The sequence below is a fragment of the Cyanistes caeruleus genome, chromosome 4 (assembly GCF_971803275.1).
Source record: "Cyanistes caeruleus chromosome 4, bCyaCae1.hap1.1, whole genome shotgun sequence".
NCBI classification, from domain to species: domain Eukaryota; kingdom Metazoa; phylum Chordata; class Aves; order Passeriformes; family Paridae; genus Cyanistes; species Cyanistes caeruleus.
In genome coordinates, this window is record NC_141704.1 from 45,532,468 (window position 1) to 45,558,102 (window position 25,635).

The window sequence follows — 25,635 nt, forward strand, 5'->3', positions numbered from 1 at the left end:
TCAATATGAAATATCTTTATTTTAATGAAGTTTAACTGCTGACAAGTTCAATCAATTTCACTTGTTGACATGCAAAGCATTGAAAAATATGTTTCTTTTTTAACAAAAGAAAGGTAATAATAGAAAGAGCTCAGTTTAAATATTTCTTAGCTGAATAAACACGTGTCTGCACATATGGTGAAATGGCAAATTAAATAGAGTTTATATATTAAATGTTCTGCAGTTATCCACATTTTCAATTCAGTTTAACAAACACTTATTGTCTTCTTTTATAGAAAATATCATCTTTGGAACCAGGAAAAGAGAAAAGGTTGCGTATAACATTAAGGAACCTCTCTGGGAGAAAATATACCTGAACTCACCTGTAAAATAAAAAAAACAGCCTGATGTCAAGCTGTTATAATATTTGAGCTTCTACTGCTCATTTCATTACTGAATGTACTGGTTAAACTAAGACTCGACTATCAAAGAAATTGAGAACAAAACTTTATTTTCAGACTTAAATTTTTCCTTTCAAATGGAACATGATATCTGAGCATATTTCTTATTATTTGCAACCACCTTGTACCTGCAGGAAAATCTCAAAACACACATAGCAGTACCTGCATACTGTCTTGAAGACTTTGGAGGCATCTTGAGGGCAATAAGGTGTCTATGCAAATTATGGTGAAAATTACTAATAAAGGCCTGTCTTCAAAATATCATTAAATTATTTCTGGCTCTCTTGTTTCTGAGTCTCACACAAGGCTAGAATGCATGCAGTGAATGAGAATTCAGTCATTTACCACCCAGCTACCAAATCCCAAAAAGTCTGATGAATTTCAAGTTTCATCAATCTAAATTTTTAAGATTCCCCACAAGCAAGAATTTTTGAGGCATAATTTTATGTTCTCTAGAAAGCTGCACCCCAGAACAATTAAGAGGCTAGTGAAAGAGTTTGCCAAGCCACCTTCAAACAATTGCCACCAGTCCTGGTTAAATGGAAAAGTCCCAGTTGACTGGAAATTGTCAACTGTGATGCCCATCTACAAGAAGGGCCAGAAAAACAACCTGAGGAGCTACAGGCCTGTCAACCTAACCTTGCTACCAGGGGAGGTCATGGAGCTGGTCATCCTGAATATCATCATGTGGCATATGCACAACAACCAGGAGATCAGGTCCAGCCAACATGGGTTTATAAAAGGCAGGTCCTGCTTGACCAACCTGATCTCCTTCTATGACAAAGTGACCCACTTATGAGATGAGGGCAAGGCTGTGGATGTTGTCCAACTAAACTTCATGAAGGTCTGACACTGTCTCCCACAATATTTTCCTGAAGAAACTGGGAGCCCATAATTCAGACAGGTGTACCCTTTGGTGGGTGAAAAACTGCCTGGATGGCCAGGCCCAGAGAGTGGTGATGAATGGAACTAAATCCACTTGAAGGCCAGTCACCAGCCATGTTCCCTAAGGCTCAGTATAGGGATCAATCCTGTTTAATATCTTTACTGACTACCTGGATGAGGTGATTGATTGCATCCTCAGTCACTTGGCAGTGCAGACACTATGCAGGAGTGTTGATCTGCTGGAGGGTAGGAAGGCTCTGCAGAGGCATCTGGACAGGCTGGATCATGAAGTTCAACAAGGTGAAGTGTCTGGTCCTGCACTTGGGTTGCAGACACCCCATGCTGTGCTACAGTCTGGGGACACAGTGACTAGAAAGCTGTCCAAGGGAAAAAGGGCCTGGGGGTGTCATTTTACAGCTGGCTGCACATGAGCTTGCAGTGTGCCCAGGTGGCCAAGAAGGCCAATGGCATCCTGGCCTGTATCAAAAATACTGTGGCCAGCAGGACCAGGGCAGTGATTATCCCTCTTGACTTGGCATTGGAGAGGCCAGAACTCAAATCCTGTGTTCAAGTTTGAGCCCCTCACTTCAAAAAGGACATTGAGGTGCTGGAGCATGACCAAAGAAGAACAGTGAAGCTCATGGAGGTTCTAGATCACTGATCTTTTTAGGAGAGGCTGAGGAAGCTGGGGTTGTTCAGCCTGGAGATGAGGCTTGGGAGAACCTCTGCTCTCTATAACTACTGTAAAGGAGGTTGTAGTGAGGTGGGGGCAATCTATTTTACCATGTCTCAGATGAAAGCATGAGAGGAAATGGCCTTAGGTTGCACCAGTGAAGGTTCAGATTAGATATTAGGAAACATTTTTTTCCTAATTGAAGGAATAGTTAGGCATTGAAATATGTTGCTCAGGGAGGTGATGGAGCTGGAAGGCTCTGGAAGTGTTCAAGAAGTGTTTGGATGTGGCTTTAGGGAATATGGTTTAGGTGTAATTATGGTGGTGCTGGGCTGATGGCTGGACTAGATGATGTTGAAGGTCTCCTCAAGCTTGATGATTCTGTGACTCTGTGAAGAGTAGGTGCTCTTGCTACCTATAACTATCATTAGTTACTAAAACTAGTCATCAGAGTACTTTTATGTTTTTCCCAAATCTTTGCTGTTCACCAGACACAAAAAGCATATTTGATCTTTCAGACTAGAAAATGAGGCTCAGGAAATTGTTCATCTTCTTGGCACAAAGAAGGCTGAAGATTGGTAATTCTATCCTTCTCTCTTTTATTATCTATAGAAAGAGGATGTAAACTTGGGAATGTGTATCAGGCTGGTGACTCATGCTGATTAACAGATATTTAGGCAGGCTCATTTGCTTAACCTTAATGCTTGTCACATGTCTTGCTACAAATTTCACTGTGCATTACAAAGAATTTGATATCATAGAAGTAATTATTCCAAAATGATCCTGATAGATTAAAAAAAAAAAAAAAAGCAATTTGGTCCTAAACCCAACATTCTATAATGAGAATGTTTCTGGGCCTGCAAATCCATAGTCATGTTTTATTTATAGCTTGCCTATGATTCATCATTAGAGTTTCTTTCAGATTTTGAAACAAAAATTGTTCTGCCATGCACAAGTGTTTTTAGATAACCACAGCTGCTCCTCACTAGCTGCTGTTTCAATAGCAGAAAGCCTAACACTAGTATTCTTATGCATCTTTACTCCTATCTGCTCAAATTCAAACGCCTTTCAACACACACAATCAATCCCATTGTAAGGAATTCAGGCAGCAGCCACCCCAGCCAGCATTTGGCTTGTCAGCAAAACCCCTTTTCGTTCCAAAGAGGAACAGCTGATGGAATGAAACTTTGCTCTTGGCTGGAAAGCTTTGAAATGATTGTGCTGTCCCAGCTCTGCTCTGGCTGTGCCAAAATGCCTCTGAAGATGTCTAAGGCAATTGTTAGAAACTCTGCTGGATAGGCAGCAGAGAAAGGCAGGACACTGCTTAGCCCTTCTGCTACTTTGGGGTTGAGGGCTGCAATCTGAATTTTTCTGTGTATTTCTTGCTGGATGGTAAAAAGATGAATAGTCTAAAGTGATCTGTCATTGAGAAGATTATTTCTGGAGGTTTTGTGGTTGCAGATAACATTTCTGCTCTCTTGATTAAAAAGCCTTCTTTGCACTGGACAAGTTTACAGGTTGTTTAAGAAGCAGAGCTTGAGCTAAATATTTCTGCTAATCTTGTCTCAAAAATAAATTTTGGTCATCTCTGCATGCATTTCTCCCTATATATACCTAGTAAGGTTTGTTTCCACTGAAATAAAACCTTGCTGAACCTTCTGGGTTGCAGGGGTATTGTTTATGGACAGATGCTCTTGCACTTTCAGATACTATACCAGGTTATTATTATTATTATTATTATTATTATTATTATTATTATTATTACTATTACTATTACTATTACTATTACTATTACTATTACTATTATTACTATTATTATTATTCCCACATGTGCTCTTTCAGCATCTAATCAGACTTGAATTGAGGGACACTCTGAGTTAATGACCAACTCACCTACTCTGGCATTTCTTACTGTGTACCTCTTCAAACACCAGAGAGGTGAGACTAGAGCTTCACACATGTGACTGGCATAGTCACATCAACTGGAATTGGTTTGCTGTCTCCCCTTTGCTCATGTCACTGTTGGAGATGGGTACAAATAAAACTTTGATCGATGCCAGTAGAGATGCAGAGGTGGTTGAGTGGTGATGAAGTTCTTACTGCACTTCTGGTGCTTCGTGTGCTGAAAACAATTGCAGCACTGTGACTGTCATTGGCATGTCTGGGGAACTCCTAGGATGAGTTTGTAACCTTGGACTAAGGTTGTAACACGAATGCTCTTGTCACTTATACTGCTGGCAGCTTACTGCTGTCTGGCAGCTTGGAGAAGGCAGAAAAAGCTGTAGGGAGTAGTTAACTGGATGACTTTTGACTCTCTGTAAATAGAAAAGGAAAAATTGAAATCTTTGGGCAGTCCTATAACTCCAGTATTTGCAAGTCTGCTATTTCATTCCTGTGGGCTGCCAGAAGACTTGTCTCTTTCAAGAGTATGTTCCTCTTTCAAGAGTATTGTGATTATATGGACCTGGAGAGCAAAACATCTCATACTACATGAGTACTTTGTCTAGTGCCCATAAAAATAACATATACACCTGTGAAAGTAGAGCAGGTTCACATAAATTTTGCTTTTCTCATTTAGAACTACAAGTTCATACTCATTCACTAAATATGCATACGAACAAAAAACAACAGTCATCAAAAATATGAGATATCTTTCCAAGAGAGAAGGTATCGCAAACATAATATTCATACCGGGATCACTTTTCTGCTGTTGGTAATATACTCAGTGTGTTTGGGAAGCAGTTACATGCATTTTCTATTTGTTTTGTATGTTCTCAGTGAAAAACACATGCATGATTTCTATACCTCTTTCAGTTTGATTTCAGCATAAACCTTTTTTCTATAAATATATTTCCTATGTCACATTTGTATGGAGATTACCTCTTAAATATGCTAAGTGGAGAGGTCAGAGCTCTCTTTACTTGTTAAACAAATTAATGTTTGAGGTTCTGTACAATTCCAACACAGAAAACATGAGAAAGACAGTGAAGGAGAGAAGCAGTTAGAAAAACCCAATGAAAAGTATTTTATACGCCAAAAATCACAGGGTAGCTAACAAAAAACTCAGCTTTGCCAAAAAATTCCATGTGAAGGCGTTAACATATTTTAAGCTAAAATATAAAATCCTCTCTCACTGCCTAACCCACTGCAGAAAATAGATTAAGTATATCTTTAAAACGTGACCTTAGAAATCTGAACCTGGCAATTGGTAGTAACTGGGGGAACAACTGAAGATCTTTGAGATCGGATTGGTGTGGGTAAAGACCCATAAGTATTTGGATACATAGCTGAGACTAATCCCATCTTTGCCTTGCACTCTTCCCATTTCACTGGACAGATTTTAGGCTATCCTGCTTCTCTGAGCAGACCACCAAGGCTCTTAACATACAGACCATCTCCCTCCCTCTCTCCCTCGATGCCCATTCACCCCCAGCCATGTTTAGCTCTTCCCTTCTGGATATGTGCACCTCTTGCATGGCTGCTACTGCGTGACTGAGCATATATCCAGGGCTTCATGAAAAGTTCTGATCAAGATTCGGTTTATAGTGATATATAAGGGTTTACAGCCAGGGTAACAGGGTAGTCTTGCCCACAGATTTATCACTTTTAAAGAAAGCTGTGTTGGGTAACTTTTGTTCTCATTGCATGAGGAAGACTTACAGTAATCTTAAACTTAGATGAAAAGAGGAATGATGAAATAGGGATCATTTTTATATGAAGAAAGGGAAAAGTTGAAGGATTGAGAGGCAAAGAATTGCTGATTGATCACCCATTATGATAGAAAAACAGGAAATAGACAAAAAATACAAGAAAGGAGTAACAGTCCCTGTAGAGGGAACAGCAAATTTGAAAGAGAAAGACCAAAGAAAAAAGGTATGAGGCTTCTGATTGCTCTTTGGATGGTGGTAGTTCTTTTGTTACAGGAATCAATAAAATAAATCTACTTATCTAATATCTGTGGTGATTTAAAACTTTACTGCCTGGAGGTTGCTTTTACCATTTTCTGTTGGAGGCTACCCAGCCCAGCTGCCCCAGCAGAGCAGAGACAACAGCTATGGGCTCCCTTTATCCTTTTGGCCATCTGGCAGTCTGGGTTTGATGGCCAGGAGTGATAAACTTGAGTTCACCTACATGACTTCTCACTAAAGCAGGTGGGATCCATGCACACAGTAAGTAAATAAAAAATGGTTCATCCACATGAAGAATAAAACAGACAGGGTCCATGCACCATCACTAAGCCTGCAGGTCCAGCAGATAAGGTCCATGTACACAGTCCCACCAGATGGCACAGTGGGAACCTCTTGCAGGATATTGAAAGGTGGTAAACTGTTTTTGCAGCCACAACAATTCAGAGGCTTTTGAGGGAGTCTCATGTCTGCTGGCTGAGGTGAGGTATTCCACTCAAATAAATAAGCTGTTTCTTCACTGGGAGCAATTTTTAAGATGCTGCCATACTTTGTATCCATTTATTAAGAAAGAATTGAAAAAAGACATAGTTTTTTTATTCTCAGTTTGTAAAGCATGGGAGAATCAAATGAAAATTGCACTGCAGCACAGGTAACTCATTTACAGAAGGCTATCCTTGTTTCAGGGCCTTTATATGAAATCTCTGTGAAGTCGCAGGGGTGAAGAAGAGGACCTGAACAATTCAGTTAGATTATTGCATTAGAAATATTCTCTGAACTGTAATAAAATTAAGTCACTAGAGGAAAAAATAAAAGATGCATTAGACCAAGAACATGTATTACATTATGATTGGTACCATAATTTCTGGGGAAAAATAAATAATAATAATATATTTCCTGTTTGAAAGCCAATGGATATGCCATCTCTGCCTGAAGCATTGGTCAAACTTGTATTCTACAGCAAATAAATTAAAATTTTCTGAAGTTAAACCTTGGAAAATAAAATTTTTGCATGCCAGATATTTTTCCTTAATATAACCATTGTATATGGTGAATGCACTGGTTTGGAAGCTCCATCTATTTTAAACAGTCATCAAAGAGACATATGCAATCATTTGAGAACAAAATATAACTTCATCATTTGTTCACAATGTTCTGATTTTTTCCTCAAAATTTTGCTGAAAGTGATGGAAAATGAGTTGGTATTGAATACTAGGGTCAAAATTTTCAAATTTGAGCACCTAAAATTAGATTTCTAACTCCATATTTAAGTAGCTAAATATAAGTAGCCTGATTTTCAGAGCTGCTGAGCAATCCCAGCTGCCACTGAAATCAGTGGGAGCTTTAGGTAAATACCAGATTGCCTATTGAGGCTCATTATCATGTAAAGACCATATAGGGATTGATACTCTTTAGCCAATGTTATTAAAGAAGATTTTTGTGGTAGGACAGGGATCTGTAGAAGGGCATACAAAACTCTCAGTGAGTTTCACAGGCCAAGCAGCTGCTCATGTGGGCACAAACCCTCCCTAAGCCATCTTGCCCATAAAGTTAAACCATAACAAAGGGCCCCATGCCACTTTTGAATGATCTCTGGGAGCTTGGCTGCAATTGCTATCCTAGGAAAATCATTGTACCAATCTCCTTACCTGTCTAAACACTTCCCTTGATGTATAGGCTTAACCAGGTATCCCACCAGGTACCCATGGCTCTGGGTAAGGGCAGCTGGGACCCACAATGCTTCTTGCACTTCTTGCATCTTTTCCATGCAATGTGGTCTGAGACAATGGTAAAGCTCCCACACTGCCTCATGGCCTGGGTAAGAGAGGTTTTCCTTCACAGGCACTGCACTGGGACCTGCACTCTCGGATATATTTTGTGAAGGAGTGCCATCTGATGTTGCTGGTTCTCCATAAGGTCCCCAAGCCTCTTTCCCTACAGTAAGAGTTGTATGATGTTTATCTTTACTCCTCATGGCTTTGGCAGCCTCAAAAGCTTCTCTGAGCCCTCTGCAGAGCCCAGGAGGAGCAGGTACCCAGCTGCCGGCTTTGCTCCCTCTCTGCCGAGCCCTGCCGTGACTGGATACTGCTGATTATGAAATGAAGCAAAAGAGAAGCAGCTTCAACCGAACAAGCAATTGATGCAAAGATCAAAGAGGAAGCAAACAAAGCACGACTTGAAAGAAAAAAATTCAAAGCATCAAGCAGATGCTTTATTTTCCCTACCTTGTGGTACTGATGCAGAGAAAAGCCTCAAGTCACTGAAGTCAACATCCAATCTGACAGGAGCCAGGATTCCACATCCAGTGTTTTAATCCCTGGTTTATGTCAGAGGTGCTGCATTCTTTACATGCTTTGGTTTTTTTGGTTTGATTTGGGGTTCTTTGTCTCATTCTACTTTATTCTCACAGCCAGGGGAACCCTGCTTTTTTAACACAGCTCCAAGTCTTTCCTAGGAGTAAGATGGATATTCTGTGTGTAAACCCTGGTTTCATCAGGCTTGTGACCTTCAAGGGTTATATTTCTGCTTAGACTCTGGAAGCTCATTTAGCTGTCATGGTCTCATGCAACAGCATGTGGCAAAATTTAATTTATGCTTTAAATTTCTAATGTTCTATTTGATGGTTAACAATTTCACTGGGCATTAGTTTGTAATGTCTTCCATTTAAAATTTCTTCTTTAAAAAAATAAAGAAAAAACTTATTAGTTAACCTTTTTGGTAAAAATACAGAAAAGGAGAGTAAATATTTCTTATGGGAAAAAAAGTTAAAAAAATTTTGGTTTTGCTTATGTTAAGAAAAAGAAAATCAAATTTGCATTCATATAAATGAGAAGTTTAAATGCCTCTATGCTTGGGAATATTATATATTCTTTGGGAGAAGTGGGGAGAACAGACTCCTGTTTTCATATCAGTATAACTTTCTGTGCTGAAAAGGAGTAAGATTTGTACTCAAAGTTAGTGGACAAATTACTGAACTTAAAAAAGTTGAATACAAAGAAAAGAGAACAGAGTGTTTTCAAAGGCATTTATAATCATCACAGTGTGAATATTGATGGAAAAGGATGAGGACATTAGGTTTTCTGAAGTGCCTGATTGAATTACAGGCCTGAGAATCACTGAATCTGAATGATGATTTGAGACACCTGCCTGGTGTGATGCAACACTGGGCAGTCATCCCTGTGCTCTTCACAGTTGGTCCTAAGGTATTTTGACAGGAATTTACTACAGAGTCAACACCGAATGGAATAATATGGATTTCTGACGATAAGGAAGGGGCAATTTTTAGAAGAATTTCATGAGACACTTAGGCAGAGAAAAAAGGTCTGAAGGAAGAAAATAGGGAGTAGATAAAAGAGGCTATGCCAATAGTCAGTGGCAAGAAAGCTCTCAATTCTTTTTGTAGGTAAACATCTCTGAACAAATTATTGTGTCACATGTCAGATATTCAGAGTGAATTGCCTTCCACTGTTATTTCTAATGATGGTGATAGGGATTATATTTTGATACAGGAAGTTATGAGCAAGTATCTTGTCTGACAAGTGTTACTTCTTATAGTTTTCACTGACAATATTTCCATCATTGCTGCTAGAAGGTATTGCCTTCCTCTCATACTACTCCACATCTCACACTACTCTACATCTCTTACAAAAATGGGTCCTACTAGAGTTTCTGCCTCTCCCCATCCTTTTTCCCCATCCCCCACCATTCATTTCCCCTTTCCTGTCACAGTCTGTCTCCAGTTCTGAGGTCCGTGGACTATTATCTGCCTCTCATCTCTTCAGTCCCTGCTATTTCAAGCTCTCTTTCCTCCTTTATTTCTGTTCTCATTATCTCAGCCTCACCTTCAACTCTGTTGGCTCCTGTCCCACTGCCTGCAAGCATGCTCTTGCATATTCTAGGTCAAAATAAGGCTTCTTTATTCAACTTGCCCAGTTACAATCCTTTCTCCTTCCTCACCTTTGTTTTCGGCACTCTAAGGCCCAGATCCAAGGATCTATTTAGGCTTCTAACTTGTCCTTGAATGCCTAAAAGTATTCTGAATGCAGTACTGCCTCAGTTTTCTTTTCTTAGCTATAATGATGACCTTTTAAATGTCCCTTGTCCCTTGTACCTTGTGACTGCTGAATTACTTTTTTGGGAAACAGCGCTTATATGCTTTGGCTCTTTATGGAAGAGACACTGTAATGATTGAGTAGGTTGTACTTATGCTACTTCAGCCCCAGCATCTTTCCCCTGATATTAGCTGCTTCCAAGATGGAGCTGACAGGAAACTTCTTGCTACGTTCATTTTGGACTAGTCATCACAAATTAGTTCACAGGAATAAAAGGAGAAATGAAGAGTAATTTCCTTGTTCATTATATTCTCTCTCCATCAACAGGAAATCTTCCATATTTTAACCAGATGTATGGGCTATTCAACCCTTCTGTAAATCTTCACTCAAATATGCTCTGAAGCTGAACTGACTAATAGGACAATGACATACATGACTCCTTCACAATAAGCACATCTTAAGTTTTCTAATAAGCATAATTCTGTGGAAGAGGTGTTCAGGACAGAGAGATGGGAGCAGCTCGACACAAAGAACAGAGACAGGTGGAAGGAATTCAGCCAGCAAGCATGGGGAGAAAGACATTCCTCTACAGGGATTTTGGGTTGCATGGGTGGCGATGTTGTACCACTTGAAGGCTGTAACACAAATTTCAGAGGATCCCAAGAGGACTTGGGTATTGCAATGTGTCATATCACAGCATCTTTTAACATTGTAACCACCTAGCAGTACTCACAATACAGCACTTAAAAACCCAACTGGGAGGGTCCATGAACTGGGATTCACAAAATCAGCTGCTGGAGAAGGCAATTGGGAAGTGCTGCCGACATGTTGGAGCATTTGAATGCTTTTCTTGTTAGTCTTTCAAGTCACAGGCACTAGCAGAAAATTATCCCATTTTATTCATTCCTTTGGGACTAATGTTGCTGAACTGTTTGCTGGAGTGAAAAAAAAAAAAAAAAAGAGAAAAAAAGATAAATCCACATCCTTAGTTTTTTAAGAAAAAAGACAAGGAATTAGTTTTCCTAAAGCTGGCTGTGAGGAACATGAAGACCTTTAGCAATACCAAGTAATTGGCCTTTTTCTTACTAACTCCCTGGCTTGTCAGAAGCTGGTAGAGATGTCATAAAGATCTGAGCTTGTGTTTACACCTCTGAGGTCAGCCAGCCAAGGTTCCTTCTTTGGATTCAGATCACAGATGTTATTCTCTTAGTTGTGCCTGACAGTATTTTATGTTTCTTAACTTCACATATGAATGGCCTGGAACAAATTTTGGAAGGACACCTAAACCAGAGCAAAACTATAGAATGATGACTGCTCTTGCTACAGGCAGCAGGAACCTGATTTTCTCCCCTGGGCTTCAGGAGCTAAAAGGCAGGAGTACTGCCTTCCTGTGCCTGCCCATTGCAATGCAGTACACAGAGGTTTACAGCAAATCTACCAGGACCTTTACAGTGTCCTGCCTCTAAGCTGACCTCGTTTGTATAAGCTTAGTTTCAGTTTCATCTTTGACTCCACAGCTGGTTGGAAATGACTTACTGTACAAGTGGGGTAATCAGAAACCCTCATTGCTTTAATATCAATTTACATACAGTGGTAGATGATCATATGCTGGAGTCTCTTTACATTTTAGGGGAACAGAAAGCTGTGCTAACTTTCTTCTGGGGCATTAAAATATCTTCCTCTCATAGAAATGAAACATAGTAGCAGACAACTATTTAAGTGATGTCAATAGCTACATTTTCCTTTTAATAATTTAGACAATACAATATGATTTTCTTAGCTAGATCACTTACTGCCTGTGTATCATCTCAGATCAACTGCAGAACACCAGAATTTATTAATACAACAGAAGAACATAAAATATAATTTGCTTCTTAAAAAATCCATTGTAGTGTCAATAGGGTCAGCTGACTTTGAGTGTGTGAATATATTTGAACTCTGCTGTTAAAGGCATGATCAGTTACTGAAATCCAGTGGTATACAGAGTAGGGGTGGAAGAAGAGGCATCTCATGATGATCTGACCTAAGACACAGTGGTCACAACAGAGGGCATGATGGGATATTTTATAAGGTCCAAAGATATCTCTGAAGTTTTTCTCCACATACTTCATCAAAATTCAATTAAATTTTGTTGAGCTGTGCTTACTTATTCTAGAAACCTGGACCAGAAGCCTTTCAGTGATGTAGCTGTCCACCTTGCATGTCATAGAAATATAGTCTAAGAAGTAAAAAGAAGAGAGGGAAAAATAAGAAATGTATCTGAGATGAAAGAATGAGAAATAATTTTTTTTTCCTTTCTTGCCTTCCCTCCTGGAGTGTCACAAGGACCTACAGAAGGTGGTAGTCTGGTGTCACACTTCACCCTATGGAGGCTGGGATTGCAGCTACCCTGGAAACATCCCTCTTGCTGCAGGGTGAGCAGTGCTGGGCTGCTGCCAATGAGAGGTCATTGCTGTGATTATGCATTTGTTTGAATTATGGGCTTAGTCCTTTCCTATGCTTGGCTGCTGGGCAGGGCCCATGTGCAGATACTTGGTATTTCTCTGCCCCCCTCCAGAGCTCTTCAGGAATGCTGAGGAAGCTGGCAGCTTCACAGATGTGCTGGGATTCCCACTGTAGTGTGGACAGCAAGTCAGGGTTCAGCTGGGCACTTGTGGAAAACCGAATCCCTGTGCCAGATGTCTGCCACATACTCATATTCTCCATTGATCTGAACAAGTGACACCATTTTCACGCATATTTAGTAAACCAATTCTGATAAAATCTGGAGAGCAAAATAGTCTGACGAGACATGTTTGCTTAACCTGGTATTGGATGGACAAGGAATGTTGCTCAGACCAAGCATAATTTCTTCTGCTTCTAATTACTGACTTATGTATAGTACTCAATGTGATTGTGTCCATTTATTACTTGACCAGTAACAGTGTAATTATATATACAAATATACAAAACATGTCTAAGCATGTGTCTTGGTATCTCTTCAGTCATTAATGTACTTAAGTCAAGAAAAAACTGATGCCTGTTTAAATAATAATCCTATTCCTGATGTTGTCTCCTAAAATCACATTACAAACAATAATAAATATTGTAATATCATTATATTATTAATATAGCTGGATATAATACAAAAGTGATGGAAAATTATGTTATGAAAGAAAACAGAATACTACATCATTCGATATGGTATTATAGAAAAAGATTGTCTCAAAATCTGGGGTTTTTTTTTCTTTCTCTTGTGATGGAAGATGATAAATGCCAATGAGCTTTCAAAAAAACCATGAGATTCATTGGAGCCAATATTGTGAAAACTCTCTGTGCAACAATATATTTGGAAAGTTATTTATTCTTAGGATTGAAGTCTTAGGCTGCAGGGGTAGCAGCACTTATGGTTCTCAGTTTGCACATTTTCCCTGAAAATTGAAAATAAATAACACTGTGACTAAGCCTTTTTGATCTCCATTTAAAACCCTAAAATAAAGGCTTTTAGATGCAAACCAGTTTCTCCACAGTAGCAAGCTCCCACTAACATTTACTGTAACCTCAACCCTTTTATGTGGCACCCCAAATAAATAAAAGGTAAAGTACCTCCTTTCCTGAGAAGAAATTCCCTTACTGTTGCTGCACTAGTGCCAATGCTCTGAAGTACCTGAATTTTTAAGGTGATGAAGTATCTGAGGATCTGGGATCTATGCCTGAGAGCTCTATCCATTAAGAAGGATGGATAAGGCAATATTTTTATTGTAGCATCTATTTTAGGCACTTGGCCCTGCATCAGCACCCATTGCCCCTCAGAGCCAGGGTGTGGCTGTACATTTCCCAAGCTGGGAGGAATCAGCACAGATGCAGATTTGCATGATCCAGAAAGGAGGAAAAGCGTGAAGAGAATTGGATCTAAGCATAATGTATGAGCCTTTTTGCTAGCACTTCACCCAGGATTCATGAGACATCATGAAATGAGGTTCCTAGGCCTTTTCTTGGTGATGCTCTTTATGAGCTAATAGGTCAGGCATGATAGTGGGATGCAAGAGGTCGAATTTCTATTAGATTTTTCCTCTTGATTAGTATTTACCTTCATGTTTACCACCTTCCAAAAGCATGATATAAACAGCAGCAGTATAACGCCCCCCCTCCTTCTGCTTAATTGTTTCATGTGTGGTGCATTACCATACATCACATACATGGATGCAAAAAATGAGGGGCACAGTTCTTCATGCCTGTGGTTGGGGCACATTTGGAAGTGATGAAACCTGGGCTTCAGTTGCCTACTCCTGCTAATGTTTATGACCTTTATATTTAGTGATTACTGAACAAATGTATTTTTTCAGTGCTTCAGAAACAAAATTATCTGAGTTTCTCCTAGAAATGTGTAGAGCTTTGAGCATCCATGTTTTTTTTTTTTTGTTTTTTTTTTTGAAAAGATACATATCTAGAGTTCCCAAGTACCTTTTTGGTGAGCAGCAATGTTTTAATGTTTTTGCTTTTGGAAATGAGCTTTGACCTGCTGTCTCAAGAACAGAACTTGGACTTCTTTCAGCTGACAATCTCATTAGTGTTTATATATTTTCCAGCAGGAGAAAACCAAATAAATAAATACAGACAAATTAACTTTTAAGCAGCAGGGACTCTTCTATGGTGCTGTTATTCAGTGAATTTTCTGGGTACTGGATCAAAAGAAAATGATCACCTATCAGAGGAAGTCAGAAAAATGCTTAGCTGAATTCAGTCCTTGGTAAATGCCATCTCTGATTTGGGACGTGCTATTTTTGGTGCTTTGTTATGTTATTTGATATACATAGCTGGTAAAGTACTTGAAAAAGGTGAGGTTTTCACAGAAGTACTCTCAGTCCTGTAGCATTCAAGGTCACAGGGCTCTCACAAATAGGAGAGTGTAGATAAAGAGAGGCTGGCATGTGTCCTGGAAAGATCCTACTAATAGATCAAAAGAACAGATTAATCCCTAAGAAATAATTTTCCACAGATCAGAAATTTTCAGAAATTAGGGGTTAATTGATGCTTGGATTTGTTGGTGGGGTTTTTTTTGTTTGTTTCGGTTTTGGTTTTTTCTTTTTTTTTGTTTTGTTTTGTTTTGTTTTGTTTTTTTTTTTTTAATAGCTGAGACAGGAATAAATAATGAGATAGAGATGCTATCCTGTGCATCCAGTGGAGATGCACAGAGATGGAAAAATGAGAAAGAAATAGTAGAAAAGCCTTGTATCAGAGTATCCCTATGTTTTCTTCTCCCAACATCCTCAAGTCTGCAGACCTGATCCTTCTCCTGGCCATCTCTGGGGCCAGAGCAGCAGAACATGACACAAGGATTAGCACCAAAACCAATTTGTGTAGAGAGAAGGGCAGGACCTGCAACATCTCTGCTACTCCCAGGTTGCTACTGTGGAAACTTAATTCACTGACTCATGGCTGCTGGGGAATACAGCAGCTGGAGCACCCTGGAGAGCCTGTGAGGGTGGTGGTGTTAGCTCCTGCTAACTGCGGGTGCTGCAGTCTGCCCTTCTCTAAAGCAACCCATGCAAGTCGCTAGGAACCTGCCAAATCTCCATGGATAATGTGAACAACTGATTTGTAAATTTTCTTACACATTGTCATAAATGAACCTCTGACTAAGCATTTGTGAAGGCATGTTCTGCCTGAAATGTAGGAAATGACTGTACAAGAGAGATTCTCCACTGCCCAGGTCTGAGTGAGGTTTTCATATGAAGAGTCTGAACACTATCCTAGGGAGAAAGTATTCACCATTTTAGTAAAGGGAGGATTAACAAGAACATTTGGGCGTGTTAAAGTCTTTTCAAATGGAGTGCTTTGCACATTGCAAATCACCTGATTTCTCACCTGGAAGAGCCTTTAGGGTGCTTGTGGAGGCTGTTGTCCATTGTCAATAAATCAAAACCACCCAATGTTTGAAGCATAACTGTAATTGTGTCAGGCATCAAATTTCATAACTGTTCTGTACAACAGCAGATTTCAAGCTGTCCTGCAGTGGTGAGAGTGAAAGCATTAATTTCTGCTGATACCAATGCTTTAGCAATTACTTGCTCCATTTCATTTGAATCACCTTAGTTTGTTTAACCTAGAATGATATAGAAGGAGTAATGAAGGAATCCAATTTACTACAACTCTACTCAGGAAAAAAAAAAGAAAATTAAAAAAAAATAGAATTCTGAGCATGTGTGGGTTTTTAAAATAGTACCGTGATGACCTGCCTAAGCTAAAAAAACATTTAAGAGTGACTCTCACTGTATTCCTTCTTAAAAAAAAAAGCTGCTCAGAATGAGTAAACATAACCTGTTATATTTGGAGAAAAGTTTGTTTTTATCAACCATTTAATTGTGCTAATATTTTAATATGAGTATGGAAAAGAATGCAAGTAGGTTGCTTGCTTTCTGTGCATCAAAACTGATAATGGTTTAAATTATTTTTAAGATTCAAGCAAAAAACACTGAATAAGTACATCCAAAAGTTAGTTAAAATGCATTCTACTTCTCACAAAACACAGAACTTTTGAAAATTGCATGATGCAAAACATGTTCAAAAGAAAGTCTGAGAACTAAAAATGGTATCAAGTTCAACACTTAAGAGATAATAATTAATTAGAGCTGAAATCACTGCTAAAAAGAAATTCAGGTCCTAAGTTTTGTGCATCCTGATGCTATGAGCGAAAAACACATACATAAAGTGAACTCAAATAAAATCAATACTGTCAATAGTTGTCTTTGGTAGTGAGGGTGTTAACTTTCCATTAGTGCCCAGTCTCACTCTGCTGTTTACCAGACTAGGGACCTAAGGTTCCTTCTAGCTGCCCTGTAATTGTGCCAGGACCCAGCACTTGCTGCTCTGTTTTGCAGCTGGAGTTCCATTTTGTGTGGAGCTGCAGCCCTCACTGTTCCGAGTCCCTGTGAACAGCAGGAAAGCTCCTTTTATTTTCACATTGTTATCAGGGTATGTACTCAGTTTCTGAGCCAGAGACAAATTCAGGTTTGCTATCTGCTTTTCTTGTGGTGGTTCTTTGATGCTTTTGGGTTCAGTTCTACAAGTGCTGAAGGTATGAATAAAACTTGGTTGCTGACCTGGAGGTGCTCGTACTGCCCACCTGGACTTCTCACTTTGCAGTCCCAAGGACACAAGGTATTTTATTAAGGGAGTGATGAAGAAGACCAAACTGTAATCATATAGTAAAGCAAAACAGAATTAGCTGGTCATTAGCAACCTGGAACTTCCTGAAATCCACAGTTTTTTCCTACTGTCTGAATGGATAAGGGGACACATTTTTCTGATACCAGTGTTAAGGACATCCGTAGACAGTAAAGTACAATCCATTAGAGAAGATCTTTCAGTTAAATCAAGAAAGTATTACAAATTTTTTTGGCCAGTTGAAAAAATCAGATATTTCTTGATCCCCAGACAAATTTGGGTATCAAATGAAATTATTATTTTCTTAACAGTGTTGAAACCAAGGCCATATAAAAGTAATTTTTCCAGTTGTCAAAACCCATTTGCTCTTTGTTTTGATGATCTTCCTTTCCAGGGAGCAGGACCACTAACCCACAGAGGTGAAAGAACACTGTAAATGTTTCTCCAGTTTGCTTTGCTGTAGCAAAGCAAAGGAACAGAGTATCAGCATAATTGAGATCAGGTTCATTCATTCCTATTATCTGCTTCATGTTCTGACTTCAAAGACATCAAGACTGGTAAATACGACTCACGTTTGCTGAGTGGTGACATAGCTTCCTTGTGCCTTGCACTTGCACACAGTAATCATTGTCCCATTAGCACTCAGGGCACATATGTCTACTAGCCAAGCTGGCAACTGGCCTTGCTTATTAAATTACCTTCTCAAATTATTTAAGCTTATATGTAGTATCTATATCAGCATTATCCATGCTTAGTTCACATCTCTCCTCTATGGAATCAGGCTGCATAACTCTTTTTGTGTTGACAGAGGGAGAGTAGCAACTCACTGTATGTCTTAATGAAACATTTTCCGCAGTGCTGTAGCCTGATAGAAAGTGAAATAATATTTGCTTAGAAAAGAAAGTTTTCTTATTGCAAGGAGACAGCTTTTGTTCTGTAAGGAAGATATGTATCTAAATCTAGGTATGCCCTTTCTCCTGCCAGCAGCAAGATGGAATGGTGTGCTTTCTGATTCTCCATTAGGGACAAAGATATCATCAGCATTTGGGCCCCTGGCTGCCCTTGAACAAGCTCTAGCAGCAGGTGTTATGCAAAAATTGGGGAAAGGTAATATTCCTTACAGAAATAAGAAAACCAGCAACTTGTAGGTGTAAGTGTAGAGATGTGCTTTAATACTGTGCATGTTTCCTTAATGGCCTTAATTATAATCTAAATTATTTGTAGTGTTCTTGTTATGTTAATGTTCTCATAAAAGACTAAATGCTACTGAGGTTTGTTCACATTGATTTAAATTACTCTTTTTTAGTACTGTAATCCTTTTGCCTGAGGTAAACTATGGCTGAACATATTCATGCAGTTTTTCTGAGGGAACAATCAAGCTACTGGTCTATTTACAGTCTTTGAACATGCTACTCTGAGATGGGGTAGTTTCAGTTGGAGTTGAGGACGGGCACTGAAGGATGATATGGTGTTTTTTCCATGGTATGACACTCTCTATCCTGCCCCTCAACATGTGCCTGGCTTGCAGGGTGTGCAGCCTGTTTGGTGTAACCCCACTGGGTACAGGGTCCTTGGGGTTTAAAGGATATCCATCAGCAGCCTTTGAAAAGCAGCAGCCTCTATGTAATAATGACATTGATTTGAGACAGTGGAGAAGATCACAAAGATAGCAGAGGAAAAGTAAAGTGGCAAAGGAATGATGAAAGATGGAGCAATAATGTATTTTATGTTCGCATTTGCACATTTAACAATTCAGGAATTTGGCTGACTTCTTGGTCTCTGCATTAGTTTTTCTTTTCAATTAATTTAAAAGTTTGAACACTTCATTACAAGATTCAGTGGTAGGACAACTTCCAGCAGCTTGATAATGACAGTTTCCCTGGCTAATGAATCTCTCTGTTGTGCTCGCTGGGGCTTATTCCACTGATTCACATATTATCTTACAGGGAGTCAGGTAGCCTCAGGTTATCAATTAATAAAAGATGCTCTTCTTTACTCTCCTCTGCAGTTATGTTTTTGATGCAATTATGAAGTATTTCCTGATCAACTCACTCATGATCATTCCAGATTCAAATTTCAACCTAAAATGAACAGGAAAAAAAGAAACTCAGGGAAAAAAAGAAAGTCAAGAAAAAAAGAGGCAGGCCTGATGGACCTTCACATTTACACAGGGACAGCTGTGGGAGCAGGATTCAGTGGGACTCCTCCCAGCCCTCCCACAGCTTGCTGGCATTATTGCTGCCTTCCTCTGCCTCCCCTCCAATTTGCTCTTTATTCTTTCTCTGAAGATAATGTGAGTGGGGAGGCAAGAAGAAGTAAGTGGCACTGAGAAAATGGGAAGAAAGGGAACGAAAATAATATGTTACAGCAACAGCCACATTATTGTGACTTCAGCAAGGCCTCTCCCCTCCCTTCCTTCATTTGCCTTGCCTGCACACTGGAGGCAGTCACCCAAAAGCTCTGTCTGCTGTTGCCAGCTCCTGCTGCAAAGGTGTGAAGGCAGCTCTGAGGACCAGGGACTGAGTGGTTCATGAACTCAGAGAAAAGAGCTCTGCTTGAACCTGCCTCAGGGTCACAGAGACCAGGACTGAAAAATAGTTGACAAATCACAGTTTTCATGCAGGTCAGGTGTTGTTAGCTCTGCTGGATGTCTGAGTTATATTTTGCTGTTTTATGTTGAAAATGCTTCAGATGTGTCCCAAAGGTGCAACCTCTATTGAGCCAGACACCGCTCAAATTTTTTTGTTAATATAATTGCTCTTGGCCACATGTTCATGCACTGGCCTGTGTCTCTCCTCTCCTTATGATGGAAGTGCATCACACAAGGGACCTGGAATAAGACAATTTACCACAAACCTTCCTACACAAGCCCTGAATTTGTCCTTCTGCCACAGACAGCTATGCAGCAGATGTTCAGACAAAAGCTCTGCAGAACACCCCTTCTTCACATCCCTGCTCAGGACAGGCCACGAAACACTCACAGTAGCCTTGGAAAAAAAAATCAGACTTCAAGTATAAGTTTAAAAGTCGTGGCTATGCTGTTTTACATGAAAAAAAAAAAAATAGAGGGAAGATCATGGGGTATTCTTGGGGTAAAAAAAAAAAAAAAAAAAGCCTTAGAAACTGGTCATGCCTTTGTCTTCCTTCAGAGAAAGACAAAAATAAACCCTGATAATGTCAATTAGGAGAAAATTGTCTTCCAATCTTGAATGTGACAATGGTAAACAAGACACACCAGGCAAACACTTCTGAGGTCTTAAGACCAAGGAGCAACTGTGCACTTTGCTTTCTTAATGCTTCATGAAGGGGAAAAATCCTACCCAAAAGCAAGGTATTCAAGACATATAGGTCTAGTCTGGTTCTTTCCATCATAACTACAGCAGCTTCATTAAATCCTCAGCATGATGCTCCTATGTGTGGCAAGGTGCTAGTATCAAAAATGGAGATGTTGCCTCAGTTAGTGTTCAAGTAGGACCAGGGACCTATGGGAAACAGTCCAGCAGCTTTTGATTTTCACAAGTCCCATAGCTGTACCAAAATCTTCATTTTTATATTACATAATATAATATGCATATTACTCAAATGTGAACAGATAAGAGAAGCTTCTCCTCACAGGAGTTCAGGACTACAGAGCATGCTATGCAATGGCAAGGGCCAGTGTGAGCTCAGGGGTGATGTCACATCCAAGAGTGTGAAAAAGCACTAACACATGTAACACAAATTTGTGCAAAACGTCTGTACCACTGATTTTTTCCTTATGTTACAACATGTTTATGCATGAAAATTAGCAGAGGAGGTAGGACACTTATCAAGGGTTAAGGGTTTTAACCCAATTGTAAATTTTTTTTATGACATGACATGTAGAGACAAAAAAGACCAAGGCCTGATTAGAAAAATTTGCTCGAGTGAAAAGTCTTTATATCCTTTTTGATGGGTTAATCAGGTTGTGTTAAAACACATGACTCATGGCTGCAGCTAATTTTGATAATTAATCAGGAAAGTGAAGTGAGCAATGCAAGAAATAAAAGCACCAGATGAGAGCATGCAGCAATGAAGTCTTGATTTAGTCTTAACATAGGGTTTACCAATGAACTCCACAGACTGAAAAGCTGTGTATGGTGTAGCAGAAGGAAAGCCTCACTTTGTGTCACCAAATACTTCTTGTAGTCCAGGGAACAGTAAGCAATACATAATTTCATGTAGAATGGTGGGCTGTGATCCTTGCAGTGCACCAAGAACACCAATTTGCATGGTTGGCCATGGTGCAGTACAAATAGGAAGTTCTGTTTCTAAGTGGGTTTTATGTGGCCATGCTGTAACATTTCCCTGCTGAACACAGGGCCATTATTTTTGTATGGTGCCTGCACGCAGCAAAGCACTTTGCCTGTACTACTGTTGGCTTTTTATGGCTATCAGTGAAAACAATGGGAATGAATGATGGGCTCAGCAATAACCTTAAAATGGAGAATAATTTTGCCTGCAAATCTGTCTGAAAAGTAGAACAGATGAGCAGCACCATAATTTCCTTCATCTTTTAACCAGGTTATTCCCAACTCAGGGACTTGAAACAATTCAACTCAGAGAAGCTCTTTTGAATGCATTATGTTTATCCTGCTGTGTTTCAAGACTTGTTTTATTTACAACACATTCCCCTCCAGCTCCTGTCTCCCCTGTGTTTTTTATTTTTTTTCTGGTTCTCTTTATTTCCTTTTTCACCTCATTCCTTTTCTTCCTTTGACCTTTTATTTTTTTTTTTTTTCCACAGTCATCTCAACCCTTCCTCTCAGACAGCATCCCATTTTCTTCCTTCCTTTGCTTGTCACTCATAATGTCCTCACTCCTAACTAAGCTGTTGTGCTTCACCACAGCCTTGTTACATCTAGTCAGTCCTCAAAACATCCAGCAACTGGAAGAATTTCCTCTGCTAGTCCGTAGATATGCACATCACTATAAGGTGGAGGGGGAAAATTATTATCTAAAACAGATAACAAGCTATTTGGTTGCTTTGGTATGGATGGTATATAGGCTGTGTTTAGTGCAATGAAATTGGGATAAAGGAAGGACCAGCACTGGCCTGTGATTATTTAGTAGATATTGAGCTCTCTGAAACTGTTTTGGACCATTCCAAAGACTTCATATCTAGCTGGTGCCTGGCATATCCTGAGGGATGGCAGCCCACAGGCAGCTCTGCTGCAGATATCTTGCCTTGGGTTGGATCCTGTGTTTGGTGGGAGAGCTGAAGATTAAGTCCTCCCAAAGGAGCTAATACCCTGCTAGGCAGTGCCATTATAGTCAGTGTCCTGTGGGTCTAATTCACTGCAAGAAAACAATGATTATTTATAAACCTGGTCTAGTGGAGGGTCCATCAGTCATGGCAGGTGGCTTGAATCTTGATGATCTTTAAAAATCCCTTCCAACTAAAACCATTCTGTGATTCTATGAAAATACGTGGGTTTCTCATTGCTTAAAGATGCAGGGACTCTTCAGCAGCTGTTACACATCTGTCAGCAGAGGTTCAGGGAGAATCTGTTCACAAAGACTTTGCATTGGAAAAAAGCTGATCATACTGAGCAATTATCTTCTGTGAAAAGGAAAACAAGCATACCCATGAATAGCTACATTTTCTTGATCATTTGATTTGGAACTGAAACAGTACTAAAAATATTCAGGACACATTCAGGAACTGTGCACAATGTTCATCCTTTTTTAATTCACAGTCTTGCACTTACAAACAAGTGTTAGTCTGGACCAGGTACCACAAGTCCTGTATTTTACATTACATTTGAGTAGTCTCACAGGCATGCCACATATCACATGTTTTAAAGCTGGGAATTAGAAGAAAAAGAATTTTGTGTTTGAGATTTTCTTCTTTTCTTTGACTCTTACAGGACAATGGCTAGGAATCCTAGCTCCTAAACTTTTGTTTGGAAAATAATTGGTGTTACCTTTGAATATGAGGAATTAAGAGATTTATCTGAGAATGTGATCTCTTTTTTGCTAGAGAAAAATTTTGGGGGCTTGGAGATATTAATATCTTGATTCTTCTCACAGGAAATGGCATTGCATGCAGAATCCTGTATCTCACACATTAAGTAACTGCTAGTTTCACAGAATCACAGAATGGGTAAAACTGGAAGGGACAGCAATGAGTCAGCTGGTCCAACCTTCCTGCTCAAGCAGGGTCATCCTAGAGCACACTGCACAGGATTAGAACCAGATGGTTCTTGAATTTGCTGTCTATCTTGACCATCCACAACCTTGCTGCGCTATCTGCGCCAGTGCACAGTCCCTGGCTCTTGGCCTTCATGGGCACAAGGGCACTGCTGGCTCGTGGGTAGGTTGCTACCCACCAGGACTCACATGTCTTTACTCAGAGCTGCTTCCCAGAAGGTTAGCCCACAGCCTGTGCTGGTGCATGGGGTCATTCTTCCCCAGGGGAAGGCCCCTGTATTTGCTTTTGTTGAATTTCAGAAAGTTCTTCTCTACCCATCTCTCCAAGATGTCTTCAATCTTTCTGAAGAACTCACAGACCTCTGGGGTATTGGCCAGTCATTCCAGCTTTGTGTTACCACTGAACTTGCTGAGGAGGCATCTCCTCCTTCATCCAAGTCATGGATGAATAAGTTAAACAATGCTTGACCCAGTATTGAACCTTGGGGGACACCAAAGTGATGACAGGTGACAAAGTGACAGGCCTCCAACTAGACCCCGTGTCACCAATTATGGCCCTCTGGGATCTGCCAGTTCTCAATCCACCTCACTGTTCACTCATCCAGCACCTCCTGAGTTTGTTTATGAGGATATTATGGCATTGTGTTTCACTGACATGTTTGTTTATCTATATGACTTATATTTATATATATGACTTCCATTTATGTGGTTGATGGTACTGATGGTAACTGACTCATCAACAGTGGCATAGTGGAGATGCTCTTAAGGAGTGGTGGTTGCCATGTCTATGGTGGGAACCACTGGGAAAATATTTCAAGTGATGGAGGTGCTTGCTCTGTGCTAGATGTTCACTGAAGGATTATTAGTTCATGTTATTTGCAAAATAGACTTGTGTGTTTGGCTGAGGAAGACTTTGCATGTTAAGGATCAGCTTGGAGATGATGTAAAGAGGATGATAGCACAGCACAGAAACACGTGAGCTTGTAGAGAAGAGAAATAAGTGGCAAAATGGAGTAAAAATTTTCCACAAAAAGGTGATTGTCCTCTGACTCCTGATATTCAAGGGATACAAAACACCTTCAAAATATGTTCCTGGGAAATAGAATTAATAAGTCTCTTGACTTGTAGGAGTCATGAGATTAATAGAGTTAGAGGTTTAACAGCACATAATACTTTCCCAATCTCAGTTAAACTCTTGATGCTCCATAAATAATTTTTTTCTTTTCTTTTAAAGACAGCTCCAATAGGGATGAAGGAGAGATACTAAATGACTGAATATTGCTAACAGTTCTATTCACTAAGAGCTGATCCTTTGTATTGCTTTCTTTAGAACAGAACCATCTCTGCTGAAGCTTCTGACGTTAAATGATGAAATGTAAAAAAAATAATTTTTTTATAATAAATTTAGCTCTTATTTAAAGAAAGCATAATAATAAAATAGAAAATGTAGAAAGGTATTTCATTAATAACTGAACATTTATATGTCCTATATTTCTATCTATATTTGATTTGAGCAAGCAGAGTTAACCTGATTCAGCTATTTGTGTGAGTTTCAGAAAGTAACGAAAGTTCAAAAAAGGCTAGACATGACTTTTTTTATGAGGCATCTTATGTAATGTTAGATTCAGTACAGCATACTTATTTTCATATGCTTTGGTGCATTATATTAGGAATTAGTGTAATGTTCTGACATTAAATGGTTTTCTCCATAATTAAATAAAACCCATTAAATATATTGAAAAGACTTAAAGATACTCCTCTCAGATGCAGCTATAGCAATATTTTCTCTCAGTATACAGATTAGAATGGATTTCAAAAACTTTTAAATATTGACTTTTCATGCTCTCAAATTAATTTTATCGGTAGATTTAACAAGTTTAATAAATTGGTGTTCGAAACCACCAGATGCAGTGAAATTTACAAAACCTGATGCAAGTATCATTTCAACAAATAAATTGATTCATGATAAGTGAGTTGCCTTTCAAGAGCACTAGAAATGGACTTTTGAGAAAAGAGGAGAAAAAAAATTCTCTTAAAGGAAAAAGGTTTCCTGAAAGGATGAAACAAAACTTTTTTTTCCTGGAGAGTATTTCTTATGCCAGGGTATATAAAGGTGGTCATTCTCTTTAACTACACTTGTTTACTTAATATTACCCTCAGAGTAGCTTTAGTTCATGCAGAGCTACTTAGTAAATCAAGCAAACCAAACCTTCTGTGGTTTTTCATTTCTATAAATAGAAAAAGATAATAAAGTAATTTATCTGCCTTTCACAGCTAATTTCACATTCAACTCATGTGCAAGATTTAGCATATAATTTCAATCTACTCTGTACAAAATGACTTTTAAGATCAGCCAGGGGGCT